Source organism: Erpetoichthys calabaricus, chromosome 16 (assembly GCF_900747795.2).
Source record: "Erpetoichthys calabaricus chromosome 16, fErpCal1.3, whole genome shotgun sequence".
NCBI classification, from domain to species: domain Eukaryota; kingdom Metazoa; phylum Chordata; class Cladistia; order Polypteriformes; family Polypteridae; genus Erpetoichthys; species Erpetoichthys calabaricus.
The window spans coordinates 83,547,998-83,564,672 of record NC_041409.2 but is presented as its reverse complement, the minus strand read 5'-3'; the positions used below and the strand labels follow the sequence as shown (position 1 = coordinate 83,564,672).

General features: G+C 38.0%; 1 protein-coding gene across 1 annotated transcript in view; it reads left to right on the top strand.

Moving 5' to 3' along the window:
• Positions 1 to 7,985: 7,985 nt before the first annotated feature.
• lgmn (legumain) overlaps positions 7,986 to 16,675 on the top strand; it is a 45,945-nt gene continuing 37,255 nt past the window's right edge. Inside the window, exon 1 of the mRNA XM_028821776.2 lies at positions 7,986 to 8,085. The gene's annotated coding sequence lies outside the window, so the exon portion shown is untranslated. The remainder of the gene's footprint in view (positions 8,086 to 16,675) is intronic.

Here is a 16,675-nt window from a genome sequence, read left to right as displayed (position 1 = left end):
AGTTTTTTTTACACAGAGATCCACAAAAACATGTAATAAGTGACAAAGTAGCGTGGTAGACAATAGAACTTAGCTTCAAATGTTGACTTGATGTTAATTTGGAAGAATTAAGTGGGTAGGACTGGCAAGCTCTGTTGGGTTGAATGGCCTGTACTTCTCCAGATTGTTCTAATAACAGATTTGTGAAATACCAATGGCTTCATGATTTTTAGACGACTCTTGCTGCATACAATAACGCAGGCTCAGTTCTGGTTTTCTTCATCTGTAAATATCCTGCTAGGCCTCCTTTTATAGATTAAATATTTCTGTTCTGTTCACATATTAGAAACCTTTTCAAAGCCCAAAGAACGTGTCTCTTATACAATTAACCCTTCCTAGAATAAAATGGCTATTTGCCCACCTGTAGTTCAACATGGAACCTTACAAACTGACTAAATAACTGTTGTTTTTAAGAGTGAGCTCCAAAGATGGCCTTTCTTTAGCTACATTTACACCAATCTAGGATTCCCCTTAGATGTCCCTGATGTCCCCAAATGCCTGAATCCTACTTAGCCATTTAGCCACCTTTCACACACCGTCCTCTTAAAGAATCAACACCATCCCCATTTTCAGAGCTTAACACCTTGTGCTGGCCGCCATCCTTCAGAAGACATTCCTGTTCTTTCCCAAACCATAACCCCATGCCCATCTCCATCTCTTAGCAGAAAACCACAAACCCCTGAGATCTGCTGTGTCATTTGCCCTTTAGCGCCACTGTGAGTAAGCGTTTCTGTCTCAATTTCTTTCCATTTGTGTCACTCTGTTTTGGGGCACCCTTAAATTATGCCTGAAAGTATGCCCTGTTTTCCACTCTCTCCCAGTTTGGGTTTCTCTTTCTTTAACCATTTTTTTCTTTACTGGTGGATTTGCCAGCCAGACACCACATCACATTGTATTATAACAGATGAACGGATGTTACTAAAATTAATCACCAATAAACTGTTGTTTTTCCTCATAAGATTATTTTTATTTTTTAAGGCCACGGCTAATATGTTAATAATCAACAACAATGATAATTAAATCCATCCTTCCTAAGCACCTGTCACTTGCACGTGGCCCGTCCTTAAAACAGAGCAACATTCACATAAATTACGGATTCGTTTATTGTATCAAATTCAACTTAAAAAAAAGTCACTTAATTGTGTATAATTTTTCTCTTTTACGTGTTATATAGCCGCGACTGTCACAGCTCTTTAAATAACCGCAAAGTCATGCGGGTGTGTCCGTGTGCATCTGCGCCTGAAGAAATAGAGCGGTGCGGCGGTCTTTCAAACCTCCACTGTAACAAGATACTATAGAAAAAAAAAAGTATCGGTTATGAAGTAAACAAAAAGTTAAAATATACTTCATCTTTCCATCAATCCATCCACTTTCAAAACCTACTTATCCAGGGACGCAGGGGATCACGACAGAAACAATCCGCGAACTGGACTCCGGCCCATCTCAGGATGAACACACACGCAGAAACATCAATGGCCAATGTAGCGTCGTCCACCTTACCTGCATGTCTTTCAAAACATTTAATCCAGTTCCATAACATATGTACCATGCATGCATTTTTCTAGCTTTTTTAAAAATAAGAACGTGTTTATCTGCCACAAGTACAATACGCAGACAAAAGTGTTATCTGTCATGTCAATATCATTAATGAAACGTCTTCATTTTTGCCGAGTTTTGAAATTTTAAACGTGCAAGTGAGAGTTAGGGTATATTGTTACGAACAATTAATGATCTGTGACTTGGGATGTAATGTAAACATGTAGCAGCAGTACGAATGTGACACTAAAAAATGCAATTATTTTTATGGTCCATCTGCTACCGCATAAGCTTCAATGTTAAAGTCCGCCCGTGTCTATTAGTATTCTGTTAGATAGCCTATTATACGTTAAACATTTCTGTTTTTTCCCCCCACAATATATGAACATTTTTCAAACTCCAGAGAACCAATTTCACATAAAAGAACCTTTCTGAAAATGAAATGGTTCTCTGCCACGCAATGGTTCCGCAAAGAACCGCACAACCCAGTACAGTGCCATTTAAAGACTTTTATTTTAAAGAGAGTACAGGAAGAACTGTACTCCCCTGATTACTTTATATAACCTTAACGAAAGCCATGCATCCATCCATCCATTTTCCAACCCGCTGAATCCGAACACAGGGTCACGGGGGTCTGCTAGAGCCAATCCCAGCCAACACAGGGCACAAGGCTGGGAACAATCCTGGGCAGGGTGCCAACCCACCGCAGGTCACACACAAACACACCCAGTACACACTAGGGCCAATTTAGAATCGCCAATCCACCTAACCTGCATGTCTTTGGAATGTGGGAGGAAACCGGAGCGCCCGGGGGAAACCCACGCAGACACGGGGAGAACATGCAAACTCCACGCAGGGAGGACCCGGGAATCGAACCCAGGTCCCCAGATCTCCCAACAGCAGCGCTACCTACTGCGCCACCGTGCCGCCCCCTTAACGAAAGTGCTCGGTCAAATTCAGGGTTGCGCGGAGCTTATCCCAGCAGCACAGGGCGCAAGGCAGGAATCCGTATACTGAACAGGACGCTTCGGTTCTCTTGTTAAAACGTGATTTGTTGCCAATGCTTAGTGTCACATCATCCTGCACTGGCCACAGGCGTCCCAGTACAGCTGATATCTCGCTTTTCTGAATGTATTTTATCTGATGTGGTTTACCGCTGAAATACAATTTTAAGTTGTCTATGGCAATGATTTTTCGAGCACAACTGGGCCGCTATCTACATTACTCCACTAACTGACTCCGATTTGAGAAGCTGAAGGTGCCATTTAGAAAATGTTCACGTAGGTCCAGGATCATGGGTTTGAATCCTGGCCAGGTCATATAAAATGTTAAGATTTCTTTTATGTGTGTGTTGCTTTCTATCATGCGCTCTTCGAACTCTGGATTTTTCCCGAGTGTATTTGCCTAATTGCTCTAAATTACATAATTTCCATTAAAGAAAGGAATGTGCGCCTTATGTGCCCTAAGCAGACTACTGCGCCTGGAATCTTTCTTCTCTCATGGAGGACCGGGACAATGCCTCTCACAGTCCTTCATCTCTGTGGTTTTAATCTATTAGATTCTTGTTAACTTGTCTCATGACAATCAGTTCTGGCTGTTCCTCCTGTCGATACCATTAACTGGATAACCGGGGAGAAAAAAATGTGCATAAATAGCAGTGCCGGTCGAAGCTCTTATGGAGCCGTATAAGAGCCGTATTGTCTGGAGCACGTGCCCCTCGATGTTCATAAACAGCGCATTCAGCCAACTCGGTGTCCAGATCACGTGCCCTTTGAGTTACCAAAGCTGCGACCCCGGATGTCAATGTTACGGAGCGTGGAGGGGGGGTGGAATTACAGAGCAGGCGCCGCTTTAGTTTCTTAAAGTGCGCCCCTCAGATGACTGTGCCAGTGGCGGTCAACTATGTCACCTAATGGATTGACCGTGTCTGATTATTAGTTTCATTTTTTCATTTAGTTTGGCAATTTTTACACTTTATAAATAGGCACCTGTAGTATCATTTACCATTATTCACTGCATTGATTAGCAGGTGTGGAACAGCCCAGTTTCTGTGTAAGAAAGTACAGTACTACGTAAAATGTTCCCCTTCAAGACAGGATGTTTGCAGATAGTTCTGGAATGACTTTGTGTCACGAGCCGACTTGAGACGGCACTCATTAGTCGCCTCGCAGTACGTATTAAGGGGCTCTTGGTTTGACGTTTGTTTTATCTTGTCTGGCATTTGGAGTACCATTGATCTAGTATTGGGCACCTCTGCCCCACTTATGGCCGGCCAGTCAGATGGTAAGTCGCACCCACCTTGTGATACCAAGTCACTTGATGTGAAAACAGCTGAATAAGCACACGTGATACAATAAAACACGTTAGTAACCATTAACTCGTATTTCTAAGCAGTTTAGCTGTAATATCCGGAAATCAAAGACATTCAGATTAATCTGTATAAAGAAAATGGATAACGCTATCACCTTTACTGCATATGGAGCAGACACGTCGTTAGTTTTAAGCAGTTATCGGGGGCTTAGCTCCTTCACTGATTGTGCCGCCAGTTCTATAAGGAGGGTAGATCGAAAAGCGCTTTACAGTCTGGAAGGCAAGTGCAGGAGAGTTCTCGGAGATTATAGGGGCTCAAAGCCCTGAAGTTTCAACGTGTTATACCCGGGAATGCTTGGTTTCCTTCCTACGTTCATATACACGCTGGACTGGCAACTCGAAATTGCCCATTTATGAAAAGTGTGGGTTTAATGCTGGCTCTTGACCTGTCCAGTTTCTGCCTCCTAGCAAAATTGCACTGAAAATACAAGATCCTGAAATTAAAGTATAAACTTAAAGTATAACTGTCGCAATTCAGCCAAAAGCCACCTTGTCCAATCGCGTCCAGTGCAAGCTTACTTTAAGCAATCTGTCGTGAGCGGGTGCAGACGAGCCGAATTAATCTACACTCAGATGATGCGGACATGTTCATGTTCGTGCAGACATGAAGGAGTAATTTTATGTATTTTTTTTTACAAGAAAAGAAAATACACCGAAGTTTTACACCATACCAGACATTTTCATACGAGGTTGATACTTAAGTATAAAATAAAAAAGACGTGGTTTCTTCCCTGCCTATAGTGAGTTTATATCTATGGATCTATCCCTGTCCTAAACGGTATATTGTAGTTCAAGTTTGCTGCAATGTGTGCACAAAGAAGTTCTTATTTGTCACATCAGTTGACAATAATACCAAACCAACAAAGATATACAAAAGTAAAATAACATGCAATTATATACATACCAGTGTTCAAAAGTTTGGAATCATACAGATATCTTCATATTTTAATAGAAATTGACACATTTCAAATTAAGATCTAAAATTGATTTTAAAAATACAACTAAAATATTACACTGTATTGTTGCAAATGGCTATGACTGCTTGACATGACTGATTTTAAAATTATCATTCACATATGACTGCAAAGCTCTATTTTTATCAGCTATTCTATCAGTGTTGTAATGATAAACTCCCAGTTTATCCTTAATTATTCAAGATTAAATGCCAATCGATTATTAGAGAAACCTTTGTAACTCCATAGTACAACTGAAAAACCTGTTATTCTTTTCAATAAAACAATTACATGTGTTTCCTTGGGTTGCAAGATACAAACATTTCTAAAGTTCAGTTTTGGGTTTAAAAATGGCCAAAATGAAACCACTTCCTTATGGAACAGGCCAGCCTACCTTTTTTTTTTTGTAGAATGAAGGTTATTCCATGTGACTGATTGCCAAAAACCTTACAATTTCATACAAAGGTGTCCATTTCTGTGTTGAGAGAAAAGGGTAAATGGATCTAACCAGGATACACAACTGCATAAGAGAATAAGGACATTGGAGGGTATAGTTTTAGAGATAAACACCTTGAAGGTTCTCAGTTGGCTCGTTCCTTAAATACACACCAAATATCAGTACGAGTGTTATCTATGACAGAGAAAAGACAACTTCATGATGCTGACCATAATATAAATATCTATCTATCTATCTATCTATCTATCTATCTATCTATCTATCTATCTATCTATCTATCTATCTATCTATCTATCTATCTATCTATCTATCTATCTATCTATCTATCTATCTATCTATCTATCTAATAGCTGAAGCAACCCCAAACCATCTTCTTTTGTGGGTATTTCACACGACTGATGTTTTTCAACAAGATCTGGGCATGTGTGACACATCGAAACAAGTGAAGAAATTTTTCGATGAAAATCAAATGAACAAACTGGAGTGGCCCAGAAACTCTAGTGATCTGAACCCATTTGAAAATTTGTGGTCTATTTGTAAGCAACAACTTTGTGGAATGGACTGCACAACCATGGAGAAGATGATTCAGGGTTGGTACAGAGACCCTAAAATCCTCCAAGACTGTTCAAAATCGATGGATTCCATGCCAGATCACATCCAGATGCTTCTCAAGAGTTGAGGAGGTTGAGGAGGAAGTACTGATGTGAGTCTATGAATATTATTCATAATAAAAAATTGAGCAAAACTGACTTCTGCTGTTTTCTCCGTTTGTTTCAATTAATTTGCACAAGGGTGTAGACGCACAATCTGTCGTCATCCTGGTTTTAACCCTCAGTGCCATCAGTACCATCATGGTGATTTCTTTCATCTTCTAGTCATCACCTGTTTACTCCTCCATGTTCTGGTTAAACACCTGTCTCTTAGACCATGTGACCAACCATGTGACCAGCAGCAAGGGCAGTAACCGACAGCAATATGGCTGCAACCAATGAAATGAAGCTGAAAACAGCAACACCCGCAGAAAGTCTTTACTACTATTAGGATCTGCTGGGCTCCATCCACAGGCTTTTCATTCCAAAGGAGAACACAAACCTCCACAGAAAATCTGAAGGCTGTCATGGATGCCATAGATGCAGCTACTAAATACTGACTCGAAGGCGATGAATACTTAAGGAATCAGTTATTTTGTGTTTTATGTTTGTAATGAATTCACGCCACCTTGAAGAGATCTGACTGACGTTTCTGTTGATCAGTGTGTCTATCTATCATATGCTTTTCCAGTCATCGTCTGTCCAATGTCTGTGTTCTTTTGTCCATTTTAACCTTTTCTTTTTTGCCAGTTTCAGATACAGTTTTTTCTTTGAAATTCTGGCTCTAGGGAGCTGACTTAACAGATCCAGTATTTCACATATATTTATGGAACAAGCTATGAGGATGTGTAAAGTGTCTGATTCTAAAACTACAGACTTTGATGTCCTTATCCTGTTATGCAGTTGTACAGGGCCTTTCCCTTCTTTTTCTATGTTATAGATCCAGTTTGCCCTCTTCTGGTGCAGACCATGGGGACACAATGCAACTGGAGGAGCCTTACAGTTAGGCTAGTCAACCACACAGCAACACATAAAAAAAAAATCACTGATATGAGGAGAGCAAGCAAACTCCAAGCAGATGCATCATAACTAAAAAAGGCAAATATTTGTATTAAACTATCTGGTAACATCGCTTCAAGAGACGCTCACCAAAATACCAAGCTAATTAAAAGGGCAAGCTCAGTTATACGACATACTCAGGACCCCCTGGAGACAGTAGCAAAGGAGAGAATTAAAACAAAACTGAGAGCCATTATGAACTGTGCTGCACATCCTCTCTGAGACACACAAACACTGAGGACTTTCTGCCAACAAATTATGCAGTAGAATTGTGTCAAGGAACACTGAGGGGGCTGCATTATGCCAACAGCAATATGCCTGTATATTGCCTTTCTTTCTTTTTAATTTTCTTGCTTAATAGCCATTCTGGTGTGTGTTCGGACCAACGTGTGTTTTTATTTATTTATTTACCTATTTATGATTTATTTATTTAAAGAGCTTCTGTTAAAATTCTATCTATCTATCTATCTATCTATCTATCTATCTATCTATCTATCTATCTATCTATCTATCTATCTATCTATCTGTGATGTAATATGTAATGAAATAGTTTTAGAAAAAGTAAAGCCCATTTGATATTACACCACCCTAAATACTGGGGTAATTTTTATGAAAGTGTTCTATGGGACTAGTCGGTAAACATAAAAAGTAGGCTCATTCGAGGGTTCGTTCGGAGTTTTCTATCCATAAAATAATTCTTTAACACCTGCTAAATCCTAGGGTGGCTCCTCTACAGTAGGCAAAAACAGTCCTTAAGCACTTTATCTGCCAAGCGCAGCCAACACATTAAAGTTGAAATGGAAAAAAAATCTTTAGAAATATACCTCTTATTTCTATTTACTTTTATTTAGCCAACCATTTCCTAACCCTAACGTTTATATAGTTCGCATCGGTTCGAAGAGACCCTTAATTGCGCGCGCATTATATCACGCGCTTGTGCTGACCACACCTCTTGGTCTCACGCGGATTTCTGTAGCCCCGCCTTCATTTGGCGGTACACAACAAAAACGCAGCTGGACAGGACTGGGACGTTGTTGGGCTGGAGCAGCGCGGAAAGAAAGGCTGTATTATTTGGTGGCAGGTGAGAAGCTTATGGCGAGTACACGATTTGCTAAATTTGGTGATAAAGGGAGAAGGAGAAACATATTGGGGGAGATTATGGAACGTGAGATAAGCCGCAATAGCGCAACTGTCACAACTGCGCGGTTGATAAGGGACATGGAGCCGGGTGAGCTTGGGCCTGAAGTGATTCGGGGAATATGTGTTTATTTATTTATGGGCGAAGGGAAGAGAGCAGCGTATTTTATGTAATGTTTAAAAAGTGTCTATGTATTATTAATATAAAGTATAATCCGTGTACACACAAATTCAATGGGTGTATATGTCAGGAAAAGTGTGAGAAAGAACGTGTGTGTTCTCGGGTGAAAGTGAAAGTTATATAGGGATATTTAACTAGGTGCGTGGTTGGATATATGGAAGTGTTGTATGGTTGTCCAGGTGGTAAATGTGTGAAACTGTTTTATCCTTTTTTTTTTTAAAAGAAGGTAACATTGTACGAATACATTGAATTAAGGCGAGTTCTAAGAATGTTAATTTGATGAATTTAATTGTGCGTATATACTGTATCTTAAGACTTAGGGTCCCGGGTATGGTGTATGTAGAGCTGGATAAACCGCTTATGAATTTGCCAAAGGTGAATGTTATTTGTATTTGTGTAAGTGTATACATATATTCATACAGGTATACATACATTTATATAAACACTTGCGTTTTATTCATTAAAATGTAACTTTCCGTGAATACATTGTTTTTGAGTGGTTGAAAGAATTGTGGGTATATCAAGAAAGCAGGGTACTATTGTCTTTTTCTTAAAGCATAAAATAATATTGTCAAACCAGCCTAATTCAGTTTGCATATGTTATAGCACAAACTGTCAATTAAAACACATGTAAAAAGAAGTTCAGAAAGCCTTCCTGAAGGAAGAATGATTATTCATAAGTGTTATATCATATATCATTGAGAGGTCCCATTCAGAGATTTATTTCATGATTTTAATAAAATATATTTATTTTGACTGTATTTTGAATTTCTCTGGAAAGTCAAAAAGAAGTTCATGTATAGGAAACGGAGAGTGTTAAATCAGGCTTCACATGCCAGGAATGGTTCCTGTAGTTTCCCTGATTGTGACACATTTAACAAAGTCTCTCCATGTTGGCAGTTCTCCCAGACTTTAAGAACTCCCTTTTTGCCCGAACATTTACTGAATGTGAAAAGTGAAATGGAGACTATGACTATCATTAACATCACGTGCTGTCACAAGGAGGTTATCTTCCACCCATCTTTGCACTGGTAATTAACACACAGTTCTAAGTCACATACAGCTAGTGTATGTAATGTGAAATTACTACTCATAAATTTAACAGTAAAAATATATAGTATCTTAGGTTACATAAGAGATTAAAAAATTGAAGGAAAATAAAAAAATAAAAAGGTTATTAAATTTGAAGATTTTGCTGACATTCAAGATTTATTTTTTGAATGCAGTGCTGACTACCTATGACCTGTTGTGTGAGGTAGCCACTTGTGTAATTGTAGTGTTGTCCTTTTCTGCCCTAAAGAGTAGAAGTTATGTTTGAAATATTTAAGAAGCTATACTGGCTTGCTGCTTAAACATTATACCATGTTTTTTGTACTAGAGTAGCTCAAGCAATTGAAGGCTGTGCTGTGCCAGTTTCTTTTTACCTTGTCTGAGTGGGCATCTGTTTTTGAGGTACTCGCTGGTGCCCGCTGGACTTGAGGTAGAAAAATATGGCATGCCTGTTCATTTGCTCTTATTAGACTGTCTTACTAGTATGAATTTTTTGGTATCTCTTTTTGTACAGATTTCTGTAATGTTAATTCCATGGTAATTTGAAGCCAGTTGTTAAAATGAACAAGTATACAGTGTTTATTATAGGTAATACTTTGCAACATGTATATGTACACATGTATATTTAGAGAATATATCTACACAGTGTTCCTCTTCATTGTATGTTTTTGCAAGTGCATTTATAAGCCTTCCATTCCTAGAGGAGTCACTGCTGCGATGCTCTGTTATAGTTCAACTTTAGAATGAAATCAACTTTGAATGGTTTCTTCTTTTTTTTTTTGATCTTAATAAACAATATTTGTCATTCCTTTTAGCTGTATTTTGAGATTCTCTAGAAAGTCCTGTTTTGTCCTTCATGTTTTTGACTATTGAAACACTTCATATGGTGAACCTTGTAATCAAATGAAGTGTCGTGTCAAAGTAAGAAAGCAAAGAAAATCTGAATTTTCATCCCAGTCTACCCCGGCTTTATTAATGTTCTTTGAGCCATGCTCTTTGAAGACAAATTATGATTATTGGAAATAACCACTACTTTTTCCGTAGTCTTTTTATTATGGATGTGTTTGACGGCTTTATTAATCAGATATGATCATTAACTGTAACCTGGGTCAGTTCTCAAACATCAGTTGTACAATATTTTTAAAATAACCTGTTTAAAGTGTAAAAACATGAATAATTAAAAGCAAAAAGAAAGGACAGAATTTGTAATTGGACATTTTACTATATCTCCCAAATAGTTTATTCTGATTATACGTACACAAATTCTTATCATTCTAGTTTACACTATTAAACCTCTATTATACACAGTGTTCATGATTGCTTTCTTATCTATAGATGTCATTGCAACTACATCTTAAGTTTTTGGTTAGTACAAATGTTTGCATGAAATGTAGAAATGAAACTGGTACTACTGTATGTTCTAATGATAGCAAATTATTTATGCAAGTTCATCTGTGAAGGCAAATAGACCAGTATTAGAAAAGGCAAGGAATTAAAATGTTAAAGTCACTGATTCAATATACAATACAATATACAAGTGCCAGGCAGCAACTACAAGTATAATGTTGACAGACTAACTACCTTTGTTAATGCTAGGAAACTAAAATTGGTATGTCACTATGGAAGTTTAATAAATTATACACTTTTTTTAGTGTTTCTGGCTTAAAAAAATGTTCCTTTACAGCTCCTAGTGAACAAATTTGGTATATTTAACTAAATGTTTTAGTGGTAACAGCACCTAGAAAAAAAGAACTAATACCACTTTACTAGCACCAGGCCAAGCCTGTTTTAAGTTTTGCTTTCATATTTTTTTGTTTCTTCTTTTCTTTAAAACCTCTGGGAATCAACCTTGAAATAATTTCATGACTTGTTTAGGTTCTAGTTTCCAAATCTAGAACAAATGCTGATGTGGAGGCACTTGAGTATTTTGTTTCAACATGGTTTTAAAAGGAAGAACCCCTATTTTACCTTAAAGGGAACTAATGGGGGGTGGGGGGATTAGGGCACAACAGATGCTATTACACTTTGCTGCTGCTGCATAGAAAATTTGCTGAATGGAAGCATTTTTGTCTGTTAGAGTAATACAGACACACAAAGTAAAAAGTTTATTTGGGACGTGCAGGAAAAAATAAAAACCAACATTGGCTCTGTCTTAACACCAGTGTTGGAGATCTACATCAAATTACTTCCAAACTATGTGTACTATTAAGAGTATTTCTTTACTACAAAAAAGGATTTCAACCATCCTGGGAGCAAACTTTTTGTTTAACCTCTGAAGCTGAGTGAGAATGCACCTCAGCAGGAACGCTGCAATCAGCAGGTTTCATAATTGCTTTTATTCTCAAGTAAATCAAGAAGCAGGCCTGGCAGATGTACAGTCCCTTCCACAATTATTGGCACCCCTGGTAAAGATGAGTAAAAAGGGTTTTAAAAAAAAAAAAAAAAAATCACCTTTTGGTGAATTGCATTAATCTTGCACTAAAAAAAAATAGGGAAAACCCAACCTTTAATTGAAGTAAATTTGTTCTGACAGAGAAAATAAAATCCATACTCGAGAAATACATTTATTTTCTTTTTAACAATATCACATGTCATAGTTAATGCCACTCCTGCATTTAGTACCTTGTATAACCTCCCTTTGCCAATAAAAGAGCACTGAGTGTTCTCCTATAAAATTTATATAAGTGTGTGTATGTATATGTATATATGTGTGTGTGTGTGTGTGTGTATATAATATACAGTTGACCCTCGATATACGACCGGCCTGACATGCAAACAACTTGGTTTACGACCAAAATTTTTGTTTTGAATTACGACCAACGTCTTGCGTTACGACCCGAATGCAGTCACGTGTATCCGCTTGTGCGATTGTAAACAAACAGCCGAGAGCATTTGTAAGTGTCAGTCGGAGCCCAGATAAATGTGTTTGTGGATGTAATTTTGGTCAGTGCAGTGATTTATATAATTCGATAATTGCTATCAAAATGGCCCCAAAAAAGCTAGAAAAGAAGCTAAGGAAGGAAGAGAAGGTAACAAGGTAAAAAAAGCGATCACAATCAAAAAGAAGAATTGTGCAGAAATGATGAGAGTGGCGTTTGTGTGACCGATCTCGCTAATATGTACAGCATGTCGAAATCCACCATCTCGACAATTTTACAAAGAAAAGATTTGTATAAGGAAGCTCCTTCCAAACAATAACCACCTTCCGTTTCATTCTCCTCCTCCTCCTCCTCCCTTCCTGCAGCCCAAAGATGTCAAATTAAATGGTGAGCACAGTATGAAATTGTTGTTCCTGGTTGGCTAGGCACTTTTTATAACTTTGTGGTTAGTACATTAGAAAAGTTATTGGTGTTTTTGGTAAATTATGCACATTATACAACCCTTTTTTTTTATTATGAAAAGGTTAAGTAAGTGATGCTGTGGGAGGTTCGGAATGCATTATGGGTATTTCCATTATTTCTTATGGGAAAAATAGTCTTGAGTTACAACCAGCCCTCACGAACGAATTGTGTTCGTAAGTCAAGGGTCCACTGTATATATAATTTTTTTTTTTTTTAAATGTCTTGTCTGTAAGAAGATCGAATCATTGTCATATCACATATGTGCAAAATGTTTTTTTCTGAGTGGCACGAAAACCAAAATGTCTCTAGTACCTCTGTATTTAACCTGCTGGTCTGCCAGGTAACTTACAGTGCTGACTGTCCTAATATGACAAAGTTCTACTAAACAAAAGTGTAATGATTATCCTTACCCATGGTTCAGGTTTGTAGTATCTTTGTTAATTTATGCAAAGAATGCAACATAACCACCCAAGTAATGCACTGTGTGAGTTCTTATGCAAGATAACAGCTACAGAGAATTTTTAGCATGCCAGGAGGAAAGGTATACTGTAGATAGAACAGTGTTTTCCAAACATTTTTTCTGTGGTGGCACACTTTTTGTAACCCAAAAAATCCCAGGGCACACCACAATTCTACTAACCACAAAAGCATTAAATCTGTTAGACATGCTAAACTGTCCAAAGGGGCATGACTAACGGAGGCAATGGCAAAAAAAAAAGGTTGGCGGTCACAGACACAGCACTTAGTGAGTACTTTGGACGATTTTCCCAGCTGCTTGTCTCTTTCCCTGCTCATACAGGCGGTCCTATATGGCACACCTGGGCAGCTCTCATTGCGCACCAGTTGGAAAACACTTGTTTAGGGTATAAATATAAAGTTGTTGATGGTGATGAACAATTAAGGATGGCATTTGCGGAATTTTAACACAAGTTTTAATGTATGCCCGTTTAAGAGATGCTTGTTCTTTCAATTAAGTCTGTCTTTAGCAGTGGATTCAAAGTCAAGAGTCGTTTAATTTTACCTTACCACGTCCCATATGCCATACCAATTTGATAATTAATACATTGGCTTCGTTTTCTTATTGCCTTCTCGTCAACTTGCCTTTAAGGAGGGCATTCAGTTTCAGGTTGCACTCGCTCAAGTAGGATTTTGTTAAAAGGTCAGGTTTCAGGTCACTGTTTAAGTTTAATCTATGCCATTAAATCTTAAGAAATTCCTTTGTGTTGTTTCTTTATTAATTTTGTGATTCAGTGTATATCTTCAAGATTTAGATTAGATAAAAATGTATGTATTTTATGATTGTATGTTTTAATGTTAGATGTGATTGATCACAATTAATTCCATGCAATTATGCGATTTAAATTTTTTTTTTTAATATATTTATTAAACCGTTGAATTATTAAATCAAAACAACAATTTCCAGATTCCAAAGTAAATGCAAATATGTACAGCGATGACCAAAGATAAAGTCTAAATCAATCCCCCTGGCCTCTTATCCTGAATATTTACAAGACGGTGTAAACACATTTGCAGTTGGGCATGGAGTGTAATTTCAAATGAAGTGTGGAGAGGAACCCTTTGGGAGTTTCCAGATTTCTGATTGAAGAAAAATAGCTTCACTTGAGTTTGTGAAATGTGATAAATAAAATGACAAGATGAACCTTTCCTTTTCCTGAATGAAGCATGTGATCCTTTTAAATTATATAACCCAGAACCAGGTTTTGAAACCACAGGAAATCCTCACCTTCATTAAAAATAGTTGTTTGTTGTAACTGGTGACTTTCTTGCTGTTTGCATAGGCAAACACTTTTTAGGCACATTAAAATACTTTTGAACAAGAAAAAGGCCAGACGGGCACAACACTTACAAATGCAAAACAGGCATTTTTGAAATTTTATGCAACCTTACTACAACGTGACCCATTGAAAACTTTAAAAACATAATGGATTCAAGTCAGTCAAATTGGCGTCAAATCAGCTGACACACAATGGTGTTCTGCACATTCTTTTGTACCTTTTTCTGGCATGCTTTCCGTCAACAGCAGTGGTGCTGCTTATAATTTATCTGAATGAGCACCTTATAAAGTTAAAGATTGCACATTTCTTTTCAGCATTTTATGCAAGATTAGTGTATTGTTTTTCCAAAGCACAAATGTACAGTGATAAAAGTAAAGGCGCGTTATGCAAATGTTTGGGCACCACAAGGCATTTGAGGTCTCCGATAACATTTACCAAGGTCTCAAATCTTAATTAGTTAGGGTTATGGCTTGTTCAGACTTTGTTAGAAAACCCCAGGAGATGCAAATTGCAAAGCTGTTTAAATTTTCTGACTCCTCACACCTTCTTCCTGCAATCGGCAACCAAGGTCTCCTCTAAGCAGCTGCCTAGCACTCTGGAAAATTAAAGCAGGGGAAGGCTACAGGAAGATAGCAAAGCGTTTTCAGGTAGCTGTTTCCTCGATTCATAATATTATTAAAAAATGGCAGTTAACAGGAGTGGTGGAGATCAAGTTGAGGCCTGGAAGGCAAAACTTTCTGCAGAAACTGTTTGGTTGGATTGCTGGAAAGGCAAATAAAACCCCCTGTTTGACTCCATCAGACCTTCAGAAAAATTTAGCAGACTCTGGAGTGGCAGTGCACTGTTGTACTGTGCAGCAACACCTGAACAAATATGACCTTCATGGTAGAGTCAGCAGAAGTAAACCTTCCCTGCACCCTAGCCACAAAATTCAGTGCCTGAAATTTGCAAATGAACATCTAAACAAGCCTGATGTCACTTTGGCTTCATCAGTCCAAAGGACTTGTTTCCAAAGTAGAACTTTTTGGCCACAAGGTATAAAGGTATGTTTGGAGTAAAGAGTGCCAAATTCCAGGAAAAACATGTCCTGAACTATGAGGTATGGGGTGGATCAACTGGGCTTTGGGCTTGTGTTGCAGCCAGTGGCACAGGGAACATGTCGTTGGTAAAGGGAAGAATGAATTCAAATAAATACCAGCAAATTCTGGAAGCAAACATCAGTGTCTGTGAAAAATTTGAAGTTGAAAAGGATGGGTCCTAAAACAAGATAATGGAATACCTCCAACAGGTACAAGCTGACTATTTTTCCATGGCCCTCACAGTCCTCTGACCTAAACCTCATTGAAAATCTGTGGAGGGATCTCGAAGAGAGCAATGCTTGTAAGATGGCCCAAGAATCTTTCAGAATTAGAAGCCCTTTTGCAAGGACGAATGCAGGAAAAATCCCCCAAATAAGAACTGAAAGACTCTTACCTAACTACAAAAAGTGTTTACAAGCTGTGATATTTGCCAAAGTGGGTCTTACTAAGTACTGACCATGTCGGGGGCCCAAACATTTGCTTCAGGCCCTTTTAATTTTTTATTGGTATTTTGTACCTTTTAAATGATGGAAATAAATACTGTTATCTTGCTTAAAATATTAAAGAAATTTTCTATCTTCAAATCTATGCCTTTTGGTTATCAGTTCATCTTCCACTGACTTAACTATTCACAGTAACAGACATTTTAAGCAAAGGTGCCCAACTTTTGCATTTCATGTAAACTAGCTGGAGGCATGCATGGTGTACGTTATCCATGGCAGTTGTGATGTGGAATCTGTCTGCTCCATCCTCTAGCATTGAAAATCGACTCTCTCGGATAAATTAATTTTGTCAGCATTAAAGGGAAACTGGACAGCAGTTGACAAACAAAAACTATTAATCTGACTCACATACTCGCCACACATCATGTGACAGACTGTAAGGTTGTGCAAAAAATACTTGTTACTGTGTCCTAGAATATATTACTCACCAAGAAACTGAGAAAGATCTAAATAAAAACGAGACCGCTACTAGAACATATAATGTAAGTTTAAAATTCAAACACTTAAGTGAGATGGTCCAACTTGGGAATTACCAGGCTAGCATTGGAATACACCCAGTCATGTCACTGGACAGAAGGGGCTAT